This window comes from Somniosus microcephalus, chromosome 32 (genome assembly GCF_052327205.1).
Source record: "Somniosus microcephalus isolate GS21.2 chromosome 32, FLI_Smic_1.0, whole genome shotgun sequence".
Lineage (NCBI taxonomy): Eukaryota > Metazoa > Chordata > Chondrichthyes > Squaliformes > Somniosidae > Somniosus > Somniosus microcephalus.
This window is the reverse complement of record NC_141018.1, coordinates 33,097,456-33,116,353: the sequence shown is the minus strand read 5'-3', so window position 1 is coordinate 33,116,353 and position 18,898 is coordinate 33,097,456. Positions and strand designations below refer to the sequence as shown.

Genomic DNA, 18,898 nt, shown 5'->3' with positions numbered 1-18,898 from the left:
ACATCACAACTTCCTGACTTAACTCGTCCTTTCTTCAAATCTTTTGATGATGTCCTGCAACCTTTGGATTGGTTTTCCCAACTGGCAGTACAGTTGCTGAAGAATCATGCTCGATCCTGTGCCCTATCAACAACAATTTGCATTTATATAGAAAGAAAGACTTACATTTCTACAGCGCCTTTCACGACCATCAGACGTCCCAAAGCGCTTTACAGCCAATGAAATACTTTTTGAAGTGCAGTCACTGTTGTGATGTAGGAAACGCAGCAGCCAATTTGCGCACAGCAAGCTCCCACAAACAGCAATGTAATAATGACCAGATAATCTGTTTTTTTAGTGATGCTGATTGAGGGATAAATATTGTCCCGGACACCGAGGATAACTCCCCTGCTCTTCTTCGAAAAAGTGCCGCGGGATCTTCTACGTCCACCTGAGAGGGCAGACGACGGCACCTCTGACGGTGCAGGGCTCCCTCAGTACTGCACTGGAGTGTCAGCCTAGATTTCTGTGCTCAAGTGTCTGCCATGACCCATGACCCATGACCTTCTGGCTCAGAGACGAGTGTGCTGACATTTATATAGCGTATTAAATGTAGAAAACAGCCGAAAACACCTCACAGAAGGTGGGGGGGGGGGGGGAGCGGAGACGGGGGCGGGGAGAAAAAGGATACATTATTCTGGATCCCTAATCATTACATTTATTCTTATTGCTGTATTACATTATGGCTTGACTTTGCTGTTCTCACTTTCCTCTTCCATTATGTATAGTCTTCATTATGATTGTGAGTCTACTGTCACTGTAAGGTCTTATGAGGACCCCTTGTGGGGACTTATGGAAGTGCTGCAGCGCCTTGACTTGAGCACATAGATTCTTTTGGAGCCTCTACCTTGGGTTGCCAAAACCCCAGGAATTAAAGATTAATTTCCCGAACACTGCTGCAAGCAACCCGGGAGAAAAATCAGAGGCAATTAAAAAAAAAGGTGCATTTTTTTTTTCATTCTCTTTAAACACTTTTGTTTGTTAGTTCTAAAAGTATTGGAATTGGGGGTGTGGAGGCTGTTTAACTGACAGTCAAGATTCATCCAAAGTCAGTTCGCTTTCCAATCGCCGTGGTGAGAGAGTGCGTCGCGAGGATGGACGTGTCGGCCGTCCAATGGCAGGAGGGTTGTCGGAGGTCGTGCGATGAAAACGCCAGGAGTTGGCAATGCTAACGTCATAAAAACAGGAAACGCTGGAAATACTCAGCAGGTCAGGCAGCATCTGTGGAGAGAGAAAAACAGAGTTAACGTTTCGGGTCGATGACCTTGCGTCAGAACTGGAAAAGGTTCGAGCTGTAACACAGGTTTTAAGCAAGTGCAGAGGCGGGGAAAGGGGGGAGGAAAGAACAAAAGGGAAGGTCTGTGATTGGGTGGAAGGCAGGAGAGATTAAATGACAAAAGGGATGATGGCGCGAGGCAAAAGAAGATGGTAACGGGACAAGTAAAGAGACAATAGATGGGTCCAGAGGAGGTGTCACCTTTGTCTTCAAAATGTAATTTCATTTTTTTCTCTCTTCCTTTCCTCACCTGAAGTTGTCGTCTCGGCGTGGTTCAGGCACGGAGGTATGGAGGCGTAGGCCTCTGGTAAGGTGCCCGAATGGCCATTCCAATATTCACGTGCAAGCCTCAACCCTGTGTGTTGACAGGATATTTGCTGATGATGTGCGTCACTGCCGAGCCTGATCCTGTCCGCACACGTGTTTGTGATCAGGAGTGTGAACTCTGGCTGATTATTTCTCCCCTAACCTAAGGGCAGTGTGGCCAAATGGTAATGTCGCACCAAAGTCTCAGCTGAGATCAGATAATTCAGTACAGGTTAGGAATTAAACCTGTTTTAGTTCTGGTTGAAATCAGTCAGATATGGGTGAATGTTTGTTTAAAAAAAATTACATAGGAATGCAGCACAAGTGCACTAAGTGGTTATCCCCGGTGTCCTGGCCAATATTTATCACTAAAAAACAGATTATCTGATCATTATCACAGCGCTGTTTGTGGGAACTTGCTGTGCGCAAATTGGCTGCCGCGTTTCCTACATTACAACAGTGACTACACTTCAAATGTACTTCATTGGCTGTAAAGTGCTTTGGGATGTCCTGAGGTCGTGAAAGGCGCTGTAGAAATGCAAGTCTTTCTTTTTTATTGGATAAATACTTGAAGGGAAAATATTTACAGGGCTATAGGGAACGAGCGGGGGGGTGGGACTAGTTGGATAGCTCTACCAAAGAGCCGGCACAGGCACGATGGGCTGAATGGCCTCCTTCTGTGCTGCATTATTCTAAGTGAACTTCACCAATCAGAAGCTTTATCCTCTAGTGCTGGATCATGGGCAGTTTCAGTCCCTTGTAGGCTTAGTGAGTAAATGCACAGGCCACTGTTATACCGCACTATGCACATCAGGAGGGGTCCCACAACCAATCCCTGGCATGCAGTGAGTTAAATGCTCGATGCTGGGTGGTGATAAGGTTGCTATAAATGGCCTCAACACCCTGTGGTCATGGCTGCTTCTGCTCACGATCTTCTGCCCCTGCTGAAAGCATGCGTGTTAACGTCAGCTGAAGACAGCTGACCCTGTGATGCTTCTTATAGTTAAAATAGCCTACCATCTCTATTAATATTTGCATACTAAGAATGGATCTTGTAAAAATGGAGGGTGACCAGTAGTCATGGAAACAATGAGGCATTGTGGAAACAGACAGACCCGTATATTTATTTCAATAGCGTTACCAGATCCACTACTTTCCTTCTACTTCAATTTTCCTCCAATTTTTTTAATTTGTTCCTGTGATGTGGGTGTCACTGGCAAGGCTGGCATGTATTGCCCATCCCTAGTTGCCCTTGAGAAGATGGTGGTGAGCTGCCTTCTTGAACCGCTGCAGTCCGTGTGGTGAAGGTGCTCCCACAGTGCTGTTAGGGAGGGAGTTCCAGGATTTTAACCCAGCGACGATGAAGGAACGGCCGATATATTTCCAAGTCAGGATGGTGTGTGACTTGGAGGGGAACTTGGAGGTGGTGGTGTTCCCATGCGCCTGCTGCCCTTGTCCTTCTAGGCAGTGGAGGTCATGGGTTTGGGAGGAGCTGTCAAAGAAGCCTTGGCGAGTTGCTGCAGTCCAATTTTTCAGTTAGTTTTTTTTGCCTCGAGAGTATTTCCCCCTCCTCTCCTCTACAAAGGTACTGACTTCACGTTGGGGTGCCATTCCACAGGTGCCCTGCAGACTATGGTTCAAATAGGCATGTGTCAGCGTTGACAGTGAGTGGTGGAGCGCTATTCGACTGCAGAAAGCATCACTGCCGAGACCAATTCCCGCCCTTGGCCTAACGTGCACACATGTGCACGACCAGCAGGGCTAACTGGAAAGTGATCAGAAGTAGGATCTTTGTCCGATTTTCCCTCTGTATCTTGATGGACACAAAGGTCAATTCGAGCTCTCCTATCACCCAAGTGAGATCTGCTAACCCAGCACAGCCTCAGGATTGAATGTGGTCTGTATGGCTGAGCTAATTCATTACATAAACTCACCAAACAAAGCGGACCCCATCAAGTAGGCTTTAAAAAAAAAACTTATTAATGAACGCCCCTATTGTAATGTATGTACCTTTAAGGGGGGAACTACTTTTTCATCACAGGGACGATGGGTGTAGCCCACTCGCTCCAGTGTACCTTGGACAGTACACCTGAACGTTCCAGACTCTCCAGCTCTGCTTCGACGGCTGGGCGGATCGCATAAGGTACCGGTCTGGCCTTAAAAAAATTTGGGCTTGCGTTTTCTTCAATTTCAATCGTCGCTGTCATGCCTTTTAGTGTTCCGAGTCCTTGCTGGAACACTTCTTTCGTGTCAGTTAGGATCTTTGACAGTCGCCCAGGTGTGATGTCGTCATCCTTTTTGTCAGCCACAGTCAGTGCCTGTATGGAATGCCAATCCAGTTGTATTTTCCGGATCCATTCACGTCCCAGTAATGGTCTTGCAATACATACAGTCTTGGCCCGCGACTACCGAACAGAAAAATGGCAGCCAGGAACGATATGCACACGGCAGGGCCCACTAATGTACACAGTGGACGTTGGGGAGAGCATCGTGAGACACCATGCTGACCAGATCCTAGAGTCACAGGAACAAGTCAACCCCATGCCTCGCCCATATGTACCTGGTGATGAACCCGACGTACAGGTAGCATCTACCCCAGAAACAGTAGCATCGGAAGCTGATGAACCAACCGACAACAGGGGGCCAGAATCGCCTCCGCACCAAGAGCAAGACACTCGGGAAAGGCGATATCCAGAAAGGATCAGGAAGCCTCCCCAAAGACTGAATTTATAAATAGACTATTTTCAGCTAATGTTGCACGTTAAAAGTGTTAATTGTAATTAGTTTGATATTTAATTGTTAAATGAATGTTATGGTACTGTTAATCTAAAAGGGGAGGAATTGTAATGTATGTACCTTTAAGGGGTGAACTACTTTTTACAGCTCATGTATACTGTAGTACCGGCAGTGACCACACCTGTATATAACGCTGAGTAGTAATCTGTACAGATCAGTTGCAGTCTGAGCCACGTTGAGTAAACACCTATTGTACCGTTCTCCGCAGTCTGTGTCTTCTTATACACGGACGTAACACCTATAACACGGAAACCCAGCGTAAGCTCAAGGAACAGCACCTCATCTTCCGATTAGGCACTTTACAGCCTTCCGGACTCAATATCGAGTTCAACAATTTCAGATCATAACCTCGGCCCCCATTACATTTTTACATATATTTTTTATCCACACCTTTGTTTTGTGCCCTTCCCCCTTTTTTTCTCTCCCACATGGCAGTTGTCTCCCATTCTGCCAGCGCATTTCACACCTAATCTAGAGCCGTCTTTTGTCTCTTTACTAGTCCTGTCACCATCTCGTCTGGTTTTGAATACCTCTTAATGTCTCTTCACTTCTCTTTTGTTCTCTCATCCCCATTTCCCAGCCCCCAAACTGGCCTTTTAATCGGTTTCATTTCCTGTGTTTTTTCAGTCCTGACGAAGGGTTTCGACCTGAAACGTTGACTCTATGGGCTGGATTTTCATTCAACAGTCGGGAAGGAGGCAGGACTACAACTTTCGGGTTTTAGTCCCGCCTCCATCGACGTCCGGCCAATCGACGCGATTTTCCCTTGATTGACCTTGTTGAGCCCGCCCAGCGGGCTCAGCAGGCCAATTAAGGGCCACCCGGCAACAGATGACGTCACAGACTGAAATTTCATCTGTCAAGAGTTTTTGACAGATGAAATATCAGCGTTTCACAGCTGTTTGAAGCCGTCAAACACTGACAGTCTGAGTTCTAACCTGAGTCCTTCTACACAGACTCAGTTACAACTCTCAGCAGCACTCCAAGCTGAAGGCTGTCACTTTTGACAGATCGCAGCCATTCAGCTTTCAGTGCCGGCTGAATGATGGACTCCCGAAACCTAGAGGAAGAAAGGCTGTTAAGGTAAGTACAGGTAATTTAAACTTCTTTACACACTTTAGACACACCAAACACACTTACCTTTGCACTCATGCACCCATCACTCACCTGAACACCGACATCTCGACCCCTCCAAGTCCTTCAGCCCGACGGCCCGCCTGCTCTAACCTGGCGTGGTTTGGAGCCGTCGGGAATCCCACACGACACCCCTCAAAATAGGGATTAGGCTAAAAACTGCCTGTTAACTACCTGTTAACAGGCAGTTAATTGGCACTAATCCCTTCCCGCCTCGGGTCGGCATGTCCCAGTGCGGGGCGGGTACCCGCCTCCCTTGAAACTTACGTGGAGGCGGGTTTTGGGCGGGATGGTGTCGGGACCCCCGAATTTGGGATTTTTGCCCCCCCCCCCCGCACGCCTCACGGCTCACTGAAAATCTGGCCCTATTTCTCTCTCCACGGATGTTGCCTGGCCTGCTGAGTTTTTCCAGCATTTTCTGTTGTTACCCCTGTACCACTCCTTTGTTAAGATAGTTGACAAACAAATGCTCTGAAGGGACTAAAACAAAGGGACATTGGTATAAGATTAGATGTAAAAGATTTAGGACAGAGAACAAGAGAAACTTTTTTTACATAGAGGGTTGTGAAATAAGCTCTAAGAACTTGTATTTCTATAGCACCTTTCACGACCTCAGGTCGACCCAAAGCAATAAACAGCTAATTAAATAGTTTTGTACCGTAGTCTGTTGTAATGTAGGAAACGCAGCAGCCAATTTGCTCACAGAAAGTTCCCACAAACAGCAATAAGATAATGGCCAGATATTTTTTTTTAGTGATGTTGGTTGAGGGATAAATGTTGGCCAGGACACCAGGGATAACTCCCCGGCTCCTCTTCTAATAGTGCCATGGAATCTTTTACATCCACCTGAAAGAAAAAAGACTTGCATTTCTATAGCGCCTTTCACGTTCCAGATGTCTCAAGGCGCTTTACAGCCAACGAAGTACTTTGAGTGTAGTCACTGTTGTAATGTAATGGTGCACCTGAGAGAGCAGATGGGGCCTCGGTTTAACGTCTCATCTGAAAGACGGCACCTCTGACAATACGGCACTCCCTCAGTACTGCACCGGAGTGTCAGCCTAGATACAGTGCTCAAAGTCTCTGACAGGAGTTAAGTCATTGAAACAGAGACCGTATCAATATTTAAGAATAGGCCAGATAGGTGGTAGAAGGAAAGGGGAATAAAGAGATATAGGAACAGAGCAGGGACGTGGGATTAGGACTGCTGCTGATGTGGAGGATAAAAACCAACATGGACTGGTTATGCCCAAAGGCTTGCTTATCTGTTGCCGTTTCTATGTAAGTTGCTCCAGTTTTGGAGCTCGATCTTTGTAGCACTGCTGGACTGCGATGTGTAGTGCAGAGATCCGATTGTTTTGACTGCAAGTAAACATAGAAACATAGAAGATAAGAGCAGGAGTAGGCCATTCGGCCCCTCGAGCCTGCTCCACCATTCAATGCGATCATGGCTGATCATCCAAACTCAGTACCCTGTCCCTGCCTTCTCCCCATATCCCTTGATCCCTTTAGCCTTAAGAAATATATCTAACTCCTTCTTGAATATATTTAATGAATTGGCCTCAACTGCCTTCTGTGGTAGAGAATTCCACAGGTTCACCACTCTCTGGGTGAAGAAATTCCTCCTCATGTCAGTCCTAAATGGCTTACCCCTTATCCTTAGACTGTGACCCCTGGTTCTGGACTCCCCGACCATTGGGAACATCCTTCCTGCATCTAGTCTGTCTAGTCCTGTTAGAATTTTATAAGTTTCAATGAGATCCCCTCTCATTCTTCTAAACTCCAGCGAGTACAAGCCCAATCGACCCAATCTCTCCTCATACGTCATTTCTGCCATCCCAGGTATCAGTCTGGTGAATCTTCGCTGCACTCCCTCCATGGCAAGAACATCCTTCCTCAGATAAGGCGACCAAAACTGCACACAATACTCAAGGTGTGGTCTCACCAAGGCCCTGTACAACTGCATCAAGACATCCTTGTTCCTGTACTCAAACCCTCTCGCTACGAAGGCCAACATACCATTTGCCTTCTTAACCGCCTGCTGCACCTGCATGCTTACCTTCAGCGACTGGTGCACAAGGACACCCAGGTCTCGTTGCACTTCCCCTTCTCCCAATCTATTGCCGTTCAGATAATAATCTGCCTTCCTGTTTTTGCCACCAAAGTGGATAACCTCGCATTTATCCACATTATACTGCATCTGCCATGTTTCTGCCCAATCACCCAACCTGTCCAAATCATACTGGAGTTTCTCGGCATCCTCCTCACAGCACACACGCCCACCCAGCTTTGTGTCGTCTGCAAACTTGTACTGTGGACCCCACATTTACTTTGCTGGAACAGGTGCCTTAATTTGACAGATTCACATTTTTGTGGGTCTACAATGCTGTTGGTTCCAGACAGGGTGGGCCGTTAACCCTTTGGGGTGCGGCCGGCGTAGGTGAAATTGTGCGCCTGCTGCGTCTTCCTTCAATGAAAAATCCCCCCCTGCTTCATTTCTTCCTGAAAAACAACCGAGATCTGCATTTACTTCTCTGAAACTTTCAGGACTTTGAACTGTCTCTGATGATTTCAACTTTCTTGACCACAAAAGGAACTAAAAAGGGCTTGTCTTGGAGGCTCACCTGCAACCAGTCACTGGGAGGATGCTTTATTGTGACAGACTGCCATGGATCAAAGCAATTGCCTTGGCTCCTCTTGTTCATGGATTTCTCTTTCCTGTGTTAGTGGCAGCTGCTTCACACATTCCGACTCACACTGCTTCTACATCTTGGATTGCAACTTGAAAGCTAAGAGAACGGTTTCCTGAAGATTTCTTTTTTAAGCTGCGTGCATTTTCCTTTTCTCTTTTGAGACAAAGGTTTGAAACAGCTAGAATTCTCTCCACAGTAGAATGAGGGGAAATAAATAATGGACGCGTTCGAAGCATGCAGAAACAAAAGCTGAATGCTGAATTGGACCACAAAAAAAATGAAGACAATCATTGGATCATGGAAATTTACGGCACAGAAGGAGGCCATTCGGCCCATCGTGTCCGTGCCGGCCGACAAAGAGCTCTCCAGCCTAATCCCACTTTCCAGCTCTTGGTCCGTAGCCCTGCAGGTTACGGCACTTCGAGTGCATATCCGAGCACTTTTTAAATGTGATGAGGGTTTCTGCCTCTCCCACCCTTTCAGGCAGTGAGTTCCAGACCCCCACCACCCTCTGGGTGAAATTTATTTTCCTCAACTCCCCTCTAATCCTTCTCCCAATTACTTTAAATCTCTGCCCCCTGGTTATTGACCTCTCTGCTAGGGGAAATAGGTCCTTCCTATCCACTCTCTCTAGGCCCCTCATAATTTTATACACCTCAATTAAATCTCCCCTCAGCCTCCTCTGTTCCAAAGAAAACAACCCAGCCTGTCCAATCTTTTCTCATAGCTAAATTCTCCAGTCCTGGGGGCAACATCCTGGTAAATCTCCTCTGTACCCTCTCCAGTGCAATCACATCTTTCCTGTAATGCGGTGACCAGAACTGTACGGAGTACTCTAGCTGTGGGTTCTCATTTCTGGGTGCACACTGCTTAACACATTTAAACAGATTAATAACTGCATTAAAACATCGCATGACGGAACTTTACGGTAAATGTTCCAGCAGAAAATGTCCTTTCACAAGGTTAATATTCCACTTCACAAAGTGCAGTGCAAAAATATGACCAGCAGAGTGCAGTGACAATGAAGCAAAGCAAAAAAAAAGCCGAATTTAAAAATACCAACAGATGTCCTGTGGGATTGCTTACAGTAAATCAGATAACATGCTGTTTTATGATGGCAGAGGCATCAGACCATGTAACGCACAACGCCTTAAGAGTGTTACTAAAATGGAGCTGTGTTTGGCCTGCCACTTTAAGGACTCAAAGTCTAATTCCTGTAAAGAAATACAACTTTGAGGACAATTAAAGTTTCATTATTGTTGGTGAGGGAGGTTTTCAGATTAGAACGCACTTGTAAATTTCAGGCTCCAGATCTGGCTTTCTTTAGTGCTTGTTTTCTTAAGATTGTTTTGAATCGGTAACCAACTGTGATACCTTGAAGTGTAGAATCTAGAGTATTATGCAACTTCTCAATATTTGGGGAAAATTGAAGGATATGTCATTGAATCTTACAGCACAGGAGGCCATTCGACCCATCGTGCCTGTGCCAGCTCTTTGAAAGAGCTCTCCAATTAGTCCCACTCCCCCCTGCTCTCCCTACAAATGTTTCTGAGGAAGGACGTTCTTGCCATGGAGGGAGTGCAGCAAAGATTCACCAGGCTGATACCTGGGATGGCAGGAATGACGTATGAGGAGAGATTGTGTCGATTGGGCTTATACTCACTGGAGTTTAGAAGACTGAGAGGGGATCTCATCGAAACCTATAAAATTCTGTCAGGCCTGGACAGACTAGATGCAGGAAGGATGTTTCTGATGGCCGGGGGGTCCAGAACCAGGGGTCATAGTCTAAGGATAAAGGGGTAAGCCATTTAGGACTGAAATGAGGAGAAATTTTTTCACCCAGAGAGTGGTGAACCTGTGGAATTCTCTGCCACAGAGGGCGGTGGAGGCCAGTTCATTAAATATATTCAAGAAGGAGTTGGATATATTTCTTAAGGCTAAAGGGATCAAGGGATATGGGGAGAAAGCAGGGACCGGGTGCTGAATTTGGATGATCAGCCATGATCTCATTGAATGACGGAGCAGGCTCAAGGGGCCGAATGGCCTACTCCTGCTCCTATCTTTCTGTTTCTACACCAATGCGGGAAATTTCCTTGGGGCAGGTTCTCCCTGGAGGCCAGTGTAACTTCGGCGGAAAATCGTCAAGAAACCCCCCAGACTGGACCTCGGTTTAATGTCTCCGCCAAACGATGGCACCTCTTGCAATGAAGTGCTCCCTCAGCACTGCACTGAAGTGTCAGCCTCGATTCTGTGCTCAAGTCTCTGGAGTGGGGACCTGAAGCCACAACCTTCTGACTCAGAGATGAGAGAGTGCTGCCCACTGAGCCAAGCCGACATGAGTTTAATAATTTCCTTGTAAACGTTGTCATTTGTTTTATGTCTTAATTTTATTACTTACCTTATTTTCAGTCGGTAGCCGTCGGTTGAGTGGGGAAAACTGAGATGACAGCTTTTCAAAAAACATTTGGGGGCCCCTTCTCGTGACTCCTCGTTTGTTGACTTGGTCTCACACATCCTCAATAGTTTCTCACTGGCGGTTTGTCCAGCTGCGTTCTTCACTTTAGATTTTTTACTTTCCCTATCTCTTTATTTCTGGTTCGTTGCGGTCAGAAATTTGCAAAATATGCATGCGCTCAAAGTATGACGCCAAACACGGGAAATGTGACCTGACGGACAAACATTTATAGAGCGACCGATTCCTTGTGGCAATTCTCGTGGTGAGTCAGAGGATAGGCTGTTTTATAATTGCAGGGGTGTTATCAATAAAGTGCGATGAATAAAGTTTTACAGGAAGTGTGCTATACATGAGACTATTGATATGTTTTTTAAAATTCATTCCTGTGATGTGAGTGTCACTGGCAAGGCCAGCATTTATTGCCCATCCCTAGTCGCCCTTGAGAAGGTGGTGGTGAGCCGCCTTCTTGTACCTCTGCAGTCCATGTGGTGAAGGTGCTCCCACAGTGCTGTTAGGGAGGGAGTTCCAGGATTTTGACCCAGCGACGATGAAGGAGCGGCCGATATATTTCCAAGTCAGGATGGTGTGTGACTTGGAGGGGAACTTGGAGGTGGTGGTGTTCCCATGTGCTTACCGCCCATGTCCTTCTAGGTGGGTGGAGGTCACGGGTTTGGGAGGTGCTGCTGAAGAAGCCTTGCCGAGTTGCTGCAGTGCATCTTGTAGATAGATAGATAAACATAGGCATTATTGGTTCGAGTGCTTTTTTATTTAGAATTGTATCGTACATAGAAAAAAAGAACTTGCATTTATATAATGCCTTTCACGACCTCAGGACGTCCCAAAGCGCATAGCCAAGAAAGAAAGACATTAAAACATAATTGTATCACGGAATACGACATATTTTACTGATGTAGTCACTGTCAGTATAATGTCACGTAGACAGGGTGCAAGGGTTAAGGTAAGTCCCCTTCCTCCCCTCTCCTGCTCCTCTGCTTGGTATGGTAGTATTCCACAGGCGCCAGCCCATCCTCTGACACATTGTTCAAGCATCCATTCCTCGTGTGCAAACTGGGACAGCAAGTGGCTGCAGGCTATTCAACTATGGAGAGCATCACAGCCAGGCCCGATTCCAACATAAACTTTCCAACAGTGGAACCGGACAGTGCAATCCTTGATGATTTTTTTTGCCCCTATTTAGACTAGAAGTGCCGAGACCAAATGTAGCTACCCTAGCTGAGATCAGGTAATTCGGTATGGACCAGGGATTGAACCCGAGGACTTTCAGGGCTATATGGCTTGGTGCACATGAGAAGACTGTCTCAACATCAAAGCACATGGTCTTAACTACCATTTTCCTCATCGCCTGTATTGGTACCAATAAACCTAGTGACAATGCTGCTTAGTAATGGTTCCCGCAAGCTTCTATTTGTTATTCCTTTTCTGTAAGATAACGTGATTCCGGGGAGTGGTATAATAAACAAAGGGCCCAACCTCAATGTGGCACTCTACCCCCTATATGTTTCTCTTTCTGTCACCACCCCTACCAAGCCCGGAGACCAGCAATTCCCAATGCTAAAAGGAGCAGAAAAGGCCAAGAAGAGATTTGATAGAGGTGTTTAAAATCATGAAGCGTTTAGATAGAGTAAAGAAAGAGAAACTGTTTCCAATGGCTGAACAGTCGATAACCAGAGGGCACAGATTTACAGTGATTGGCAAAAGAACCAGAGGCGACAGGAGGAAAAACCTTTTTACGCAGCGAGTGGTTAGGATTTGGAACGCGCTGCCTGATAGGGCGATGGATACAGATTCAATAGTCGCCTTCAAAAGGGAATTGGATAAATACTTGAAGGAGAACAAATTGCAGGGACATGGGGAAAGAGCGGTGGAGTGGGACTGACTGGATTGCTCTTCGAAAGAGCCGGCGCAGACTTGATGGGCCGAGTGGCCTCCTTCTGTGCTGAACAATTCTATGATTCTATGATTTTATGAATGGAATCTACCCGATGAAAATGCTGGTTTCCAATGGCAGTGGCTTAAAAGAAAGAACCTGCATTTCTATCGCACGTTATCGCGCCTTCGGGACATTCCAAAGCACTTTGCAACTAATGGATTACTATTGAAGTGCAGCAACTGTTGTTCTGTCGGCAGACATGCCAACTAACTTGTGCACAGCAAGGTCCCACAAACACAAAATGAATGAATGTTGGTTGAGGGAGGAATAGGGTCAGGTCATTGGGCAAACTGCCCGTTCCTTGTTCCCCTGAGCAGGCAGAAGTGGCTTCAGTTTATTTAAAGTCCTGTCTGAAGGACAGAACCTCTCATTTTTAAGCACTCCCTCAGTACCAGCCCAGTTTAGGCGCTCAAACCCGTGGTGGGGCTTGAACCTTCAACCTCTGATTCAGAGGCAAGAGTGCTACTACTGAGGCAAACTGGCAGGGGTAAGTTTAATCATTGTCTTGTAAATTGTGTGTGTATTATATTACGAGCCTTATTTGCAGAAGTGATCCTCAGCTTAGTGCAGAAACCAAGAAGGCAACCAAAAGTTGAAACAGTAATGCTTTTGGCTGCGGAAATAGTGCTTGGATGGGGTTGGCTGCACCCCATTAATGTAAAGCCATCTTTAAAATTGTAACATAGACACTTTGGTAGGCACGAGTCAAGGAGTCCAGACCGGACAGAAGGCTGGACTGGCAGAGTTTAGGAATAGTACTATTTAATAAAAATTGTATTAAGGTATATAATTTCACCTGAATTGCGTGGCCCCAACATTCAACTGGTATAAGCATCCGGGAAGGCGCCGAACACCTCGAGTCTCTTCGCCGGGAGCAGGCGGAAGCCAAGCGCAGGCAGCGCAAGTCAACCCAAGCACCCCACCCACCCGCCCCTTCAACCACTGTCTGCCCCACCTGTGACAGAGACTGTAGGTCCCGCATTGGACTCATCAGTCACCTGCGAACTCATTTTTAATGTGGAAGCAAGTCATCCTCCGTTCCGAGGGACTGCCTAAGAAGAAGAAGAGGAGAAGATTGGGGATATCTTTATTTAAATGCTGATTGCTTTGCCTAAGGGTAGCACTGAACTTCATTTCCAGCCTCTAGTTTTGCAGCTGCAGGAACAGTTTAAAGAGGATTTGATATTCTGTGGTGCATTCAGATTTCACAAGCTTATTGGCAAAACCAAAACCGGTTCACACCGATGTTAAACCTGGACTGTAAACTGAACGCTAAGCCTTAAGTTAATACAATTCCAAGACCTCCTCCACGGTGTCTCGCTCATCTTGCTTAGGCCCTCACGCTGGTTTCAGGCTGCATTCACACTTCAATTAATTTGATAGTCCAAAGCCGAACAAGGCTGCAGTTGTCGTGAATGGACGCTAACTGTAAACCCCAGCCAGCAATACAGGGCAAAGAAAACCAGATAATTAACAGACAAACACCCAGATAAACAGATATTTGGGGCATTTATATAGCGTTTTTCATGACCTTAGGACTACATAGGATATACGGCACAGAAACAGGCCATTCGGCCCAACCAGTCCATGCCGGTGTTTATGCGCCACTCGAGCCTCCTCCCGTTTTTTTCCATCTAACCCTATCAGTATCACCCTCTATTCCCTTCTCCCTCATGTGCTTATCTAGCCTCCCCTTAAATGCATCTGTACTATTCGCTTCAACCACTCCCTGTGGTAGCGAGTTCCACATTCTCACCACTCTCTGGGGAAAGAAGTTTCTTCTGAATTCCCTATTGGATTTCTTGGTGACTATCTTATATTGATGGCCTCTAGTTTTGCTCTTCCCCACAAGTGGAAACATTCTCTCTGTATCCACCCTATCAAAACCTTTCAGGATTTTAAAGACCTCTATTAGGTCACCCCTCAGCCTTCTCTTTTCAAGAGAAACGAGACCCAACCTGATCACCTTCCCTGATAGGTGTACCCTCGCATTTCTGGTATCACCCTTGTAAATCTTCTCTGCACCCACTCCAGTGCCTCCATATCTTTTTTATAATATGGCAACCAGAACTGCACGCAGTACTCCAAGTGTGGTCTAACCAGGGTTCGATACAAGTTTAGCATAACTTCACTACTTTTGAATTCTATCCCTCTAGAAATAAACCCTAGTGCTTGGTTTGCTTTTTTTTTTAATGGCCTTATTAACCTGTGTCGATACTTTGTGATTTGTGTATTTATACTCCTAAATCCCTTTGTTCCTCTACCCCATTTAGATTCTTATTCTCCAAGTAATATGTGACCTCCCTATTCTTCCTACCAAAATGTAATACCTCACATTTATCTGTGTTGAATTTTATTTGCCAATTATATGCCCATTCTGCACGTTTATTAAGTCTTCTTGTAATTTGTTGCAGTCCTCCTCAGTATTGGCTTTCCCCCCCAATTTGGTGTTGTCTGCAAATTTAGAAATTGTGTTTTTGATTCCAAGGTCTAAATCGTTAATATAAATTGTGAACAGCAGTGGTCCCAGCACTGATCCTTGTGGAACACCACTTCCCACCTTCTGCCACTCTGAATAGTTAACCCTTTACTCCCACTCTCTGCTTTCTGTCTTGACGCCAGCCAGCAATCCATTCTGCTACTTGTCCCGACTCCACATTCCCTGGCCTTATTCATTAGTCTATTATGTGGTACTTTATCGAAAGCCTTTTGAAAAATCTAGATAAATTACATCTACTGCATTACCCTTGTCTACTCTCTCTGTTACCTCTTCAAAAAATTCAATTAGGTTGGTCAAGCAAGACTTTCCCTTTTGAAATCCATGCTGACTATTATATTTTTCGTTTCTAGATGTTCTTCTATTTTCTCCTTTAGTAAGGATTCCATTATTTTTCCTACCACCGATGTTAAGCTGACTGGCCTATAGTTCTCTGGACATGTTCTATCTCCCTTCTTAAATATAGGTATTACGTTAGCTATCCGCCAGTCCTCTGACACTACACCTTTTTCTAACGAATTACTAAATATGTGTAGTAATGCCTCTGCTATTTCTTCCCTAGATTATTTTAAAATGCGCAGATGTAATCCGTCCGGACCAGGGGTTTTATCTTCTTTGAGTTTCATTAGTTTATTTAGTATAGCTCCTCGTTTTATTGTAAATGCAGTTAACTCATTACTAATCTCATCATCCAATGTCATCTCCACTTGTTCAATCTCCCTGGTAAATACTGAAGCAAAGTAATTATTTAATATCTCTGCCATCTCTCTATTGCTGCCTGCGGTATTATCCTCTCCATCCCTTAGTGGCCCTATTCCCATCCCGACTTTCCTTTTTTTAAATTTATGTGCCTGTAAAGTATTTTACTGTTTTGTTTTATGTTCCTTGATAATTTAATTTCATAGTTCCTCTTTGCCTTTCCAATTGTCCCAAAGCGCTTTACAGCCAATGAAGTAGTGCTTTTTGAAGTGTAGTCATGTAGGAAACATGACAACCAGTTGCGCACAGCAAGCTCCCACAAACAGCAATGTGATAATGACCTTATAATCTGTTTTTTGTTATGTTGATTGAGGGATAAATATTCGCCAGGACACCGGGGAGTGCCATCGGATCTTTTATGTCCACCTGAGAGGGCAGTTTAACGTCGCATCCTGTTGGAGGAAATTTTAAAATGGCACCGTAGTGCCTGCTGGAATTCTGGACATTCATTAACATTGTGCAGACACTGGCACAACAGGCAGCTGACTTGATCTGCTTACACCAAACGTGTGATGTCACTTGCACAGAACAGTAATATAATTAAGTTGTTTCCTAACGGTATAATAATATGATCAACTTGTTTTTGATAGAATGTGATTAAGGGTTGCTAAGCTATCGGATTGGCCAAAGTTAAAGAATGCTAAAGTGCCCGATTGGTCAAATGTAATATGGTATCTTTCCTGTTTTTAAATGGTATAAAAGGAGCACGGCTGCTATTGCAAAATTGAGAAGTTTGGCGATCACATCCATAAGGTGTTAGCGCTTCTCCCAGAGCTCTGTAGTATAATAAATACTGTTCTCCTTTGATTGGTGTCCGTGTCCGGTTTATTTAAAGCAGAGAGTTAAGTTGGGTACGCGTCGACTTTGTATGTCACTTAGTCTGCTCAGGCACCAATTAATTCTATATCAATTTGGCGCTGCGAGCAGGGTGGGTGGAAATTACGGGGGACGCTCGACGGGGTGTCTCGGGTAATTAGTAACTCATCAAAAGAATCTTAGAGGACCGGACTACCAGAAAGGATACCAGTTTAGTATTTTAATTAAGTATAAGTTAAGGATTGTCTTTGTGAAGGATAAATGTGTAGTGTTGTTATGCCTAAATTTGTTATAGGATAAGATACGGTTGCCGGTGAGACACTGATCCCGTCTACCTAGAGACCGGACTCGTGGTGGTGAAAACACGCGATTCGTCTGAGAAACGCTCAGACTGTGATCCGTGGCCGTGAGTATTGAAGCTCGTGGTGGTGAAAACACGCGATTCGTCTGAGAAACGCTCAGACTGTGATCCGTGGCCGTGAGTATTGAAGCTCGTGGTGGTGAAAACACGCGATTCATCTGAGAAACGCTCAGACTGTGATCTGTGGCCGTGGGTATATTTTCTCTCTCAAATATGGGGAAGAAAGATAAAGAGGTCCAAAAAGGATCCGAGGGAAATCCTATGGAAGGTAAACAAGTTAAGAAGGGACCAGAAGGGACCCTGTCACACACCTTTATGACAAAAAGACAATCTACTATTAAGTGTATGCAGAAAGACAGGTGGGATATCACACAGTCTTTAGAATGCCAAAGAGTCTGGTGGAACTTCCAGACTAAAGATAAGACTAAGAAGGCAGGAGTAATGTTAGTACACCAGTTAAGTGGTCTGCTAGAACAAGTAAATACAGTTAAAGAAAAGTGTAAGAGGACAGAGGAAGAAAACAAGTCTCTCAAGGAGAAAGTAAGTGACTTAAAACGAACACTTAAAGAAATGGAGGCAGGGAATAACATGTCGCTCCCGCCATATAGCAGCCTACGGCCCTCCGCCCCTACCGCCCCCTCCGGTAACAAGGGGAGGAACTACGGGAGATGGGGGCAACAACCCAAGAACAAAACATTATTATAAAACCTTCACTCCAGGAGAAAAACAACAGATAGTTGATGCCTTAGGGCCCCTAAAACCAAGAAGTAGAAATGCCCAGTTCTGGACTAAATTAGACCAGATGATACTAGCACATGACCTCCATCTCTGGGACGTACATATACTAGTCCGGGCAGCCTGTCCCGCGGATAAATGGAGATTGGTACCCCAAGATAATGCACAGCCCAATCAGGACTATTTAGGGGGTCGATGGGTAAACCAACAACCCTTGTCAGCAACCCATGAACAACAAGAAGTAGCTCGTCAGGCTTTTAAAACTGCCATACAAACAGCCCTTGGCGGTTCCCCGACCAATTGGGGTAGAATAACATCAGCTAAACAAAATAAGGGAGAGGGGGCTTCTGAATTCGGAGAAAGATTGTTCCTTATTTATGAGGAGAGCTCAGGAATAGCAGGAGATATGACGCGAGATGATCCAGGCTTTGTACAAGCATACAAAGATGGACTATCAGCTGGACACCAAGCGGTCCTTAAAACCGGGTTGGTTTCACACGAACGCTATGACGAGGTGGTTCGATGGGCAACTAGACTGGAAGGACAACTTAACCAACAGGACGCAAATAAATCCGTAAAACAAGAAAAGATAGGGGCAGTATCTACGTCAGACCAAGGCGCTAAACCAAAAAGAGGAACCTGCCATAATTGTGGCAAGGCAGGGCACTTTGCGAAGGAATGCAGAGAATCCAAAGGGGGAGTTAAAAAGACCTGTGGTTATTGTGGCAAACCAGGCCACTTTGAAGCCACATGCTTTAGCAAACACGGGAAACCCACCCCAGGACCTAGTAGAGAAACCATGAGCAACAAAGATTGGGAGGAATGGAAGCAGTGGCAAAAGTTTAAAGAACAGAAGTGAAGTCCTATGGCCCCCATTAAGGCCAAAAAGGAGGGACGCATTTACGTGTCTGCACTAGTAGGGGGTCGACAATGTGAAATGCTAGTGGACACAGGCGCCTCCGTATCTGTCACTGATCTCCCACTCCCGACAACTCACCAGTCAACATGGTTACGAGGGTTGAGCGGAAACCTAACCCAAGCCTTTTTAAGTACTACCCAATTGGTAGACGTAGGAAACATGTA

General features: G+C 45.5%; 1 long non-coding RNA gene across 2 annotated transcripts in view; it reads right to left on the bottom strand.

Annotated features, from left to right (window-relative positions):
• LOC147097393 (uncharacterized) overlaps nucleotides 1–18,898 on the bottom strand; it is a 145,382-nt gene that overhangs the window by 115,971 nt on the left and 10,513 nt on the right. The window contains exon 2 of one of the 2 annotated variants that reach the window (XR_015074373.1): nucleotides 1,070–1,260. This is a non-coding gene — a long non-coding RNA (uncharacterized LOC147097393). Of the gene's footprint in view, nucleotides 1–976; nucleotides 1,261–18,898 lie in introns of those variants that run through there. The other variant, XR_015074372.1, reaches the window with a different exon arrangement.